This window comes from Trichechus manatus, unplaced genomic scaffold, assembly GCF_000243295.1.
Source record: "Trichechus manatus latirostris isolate Lorelei unplaced genomic scaffold, TriManLat1.0 scaffold00472, whole genome shotgun sequence".
In the NCBI taxonomy this organism is placed as follows: domain Eukaryota; kingdom Metazoa; phylum Chordata; class Mammalia; order Sirenia; family Trichechidae; genus Trichechus; species Trichechus manatus.
The window spans coordinates 17,241-19,396 of record NW_004444408.1 but is presented as its reverse complement, the minus strand read 5'-3'; positions in this window follow the sequence as shown (position 1 = coordinate 19,396).

Genomic DNA, 2,156 nt, shown 5'->3' with positions numbered 1-2,156 from the left:
GCAGGTTTAAGGTATTAACTTTGTCTCAAAAGCCAAGACAGATGCATTTGTTGTAGATGAAGAAATCCACGAAAATCATGTTAGAGTGTGCGTTAGGCTACTATCTAGAGAAACAAAACCAGTGAAGAATATATATATACATACACACACATATATACATACACACACACATACACATATACACACACACATATATACATACACACACACATACACATATACACACACACGCATATGTATATATATTAGGAGAGAGATTGAGAGAGAAATTTATCTCAAGAAAACCGTTCATGTGGTTGTAGAGGCTGGCAAGTCCCAAGTCCATGGGTCAGGCATCAGACTGTATGCTTCTCAGACTCACATAGCTTCAGGGGCTGATGAATCCAAGATCACAGGTCAGACCGCAGTCTGCTGGCTCACAGGCAGCAGAAGCTGTCAAATCTGAAATCAGCAGGCAATATGACAGGCCCCTGGCACAATTCTCAAGAACAGGAGGTCAGATGATGCAGGATCCAGAGTAAGCAAAAGCCAGTGAGCTTTGCGATAACAACCATATACATTGGATGCTGGCCACACCCCCGAGGAATCCCCCCTTACAACTGATTCGCTGATCACATCACATTACATCATGGAGGTGATTATATTATGTCACAAAATGGAGGAAAACTACTTCATTACATAACTGACAGAATACATCACTACATAACTTCCAAGCCAATGAGAATCATGGCCCAGCCAGCTTGACACAGAACCTTAACCATCCCAGTCCATCCTTGTCAACTTGACACCTGTACATATCTCCTTAAACCAGACACAACCTTAAATAAAGACAATTACAAAGTCATGCTTGTGCCTAACATGGTACAACTGACACACATACAACTGAAAACACACTAGTCCTGTTTACATCTTGTATTTGATAAAAGAAGAAAAGTTATGTGACGAACACATACTAGGGAGGAGTACACAACAATTATACTCTTGATTTCTGCAACTGCTTCACTCGGTCGTAAATGGTATTCAGAGCTACCTTCTACCACGAGCCATTTCGTATTCCCTTTATCCTGTACAAGCATCTCAGCTGGTCATGTTCCTTGCCTTTTGGAGTGAACCAAACCTTCATTCCTGAAGGGTCTGGACCATTAGCAGTCACGTTGGAGTTGGGTTGCTGTAGTTTTCCATTGACTTAAATCACAGGGCCTGGAAGTACTAAGAGACATCCTAAGGGATCCTCTGTATTCCAGACATTCTCTTCTTCACCTCCTTTTTGTAATATCAGTCGATTTCTTCTTGGTAATCAGGATAAATCACATCAGCCAATACGGTTACTCCCTTCTTTGCCTGTTAATCCAGAGGCATGAGGAGCCCAAAGTGGCCAGGTGGCATTCTTAATTTCCAGTCCAATGGAACCAGTGGTGTGCCCTCTGATGGGAGCATTTCTCCCTTTGTAACTAACACCTCTAGGCAGGCGAAGCATAGTGTCACAGGGAGAGGAAGGAAAAATTTTGCAAGTGGGTCACTAGGGGTAATAGTGACTGGTGTCACTCCCATTTCCATTCTTTGATTCCTGGACCTATGAATCCTGGCTATGGGAGACACAGAACCATACACTGTATGCTGGTTTAGAGCATGTACAGCCTCCTAGAGAACATTGCCCAACCTTGCAAGGTATTGCCACATAGCTGGCACCATAAATGTGTCTTTAGAAGTCCATTCCATCTTTCTATAAAGCCAGCTGCTTCATGATGATGGAGAACATGCTAAGAACATTGAATTCCATGTGCATGGGTCCATTGCCACAATTCATTTGATGTGAAGTGAGTCCCTTGATCCAAGGCAATTCTGTGTGGGCTACCATGATGCTGGATAAGGCATTCTGAATGTCCGCATATGCATTGCGTGCAACGAAGGCAAATCCACATCCAGAGCAAGTGGCTATTCCAGTAAGAACAAAATGCTGCCCTTTCCATGAGGGAAGCAGTCCCATGTAAACAACCTGCCACCAGGTTTCTGGCTGATCACCTCGAGGGATGCTACCATATCAAGGACTCAGTGTTGGTCTCTGCTGCTGGCAGGTTGGGCACGCAGCAGTGGAAATAACCAAGTCGGCCTTGATCAGTGCAAGTCCATGTTGCTGAGCCCGTGCATAACCTCCA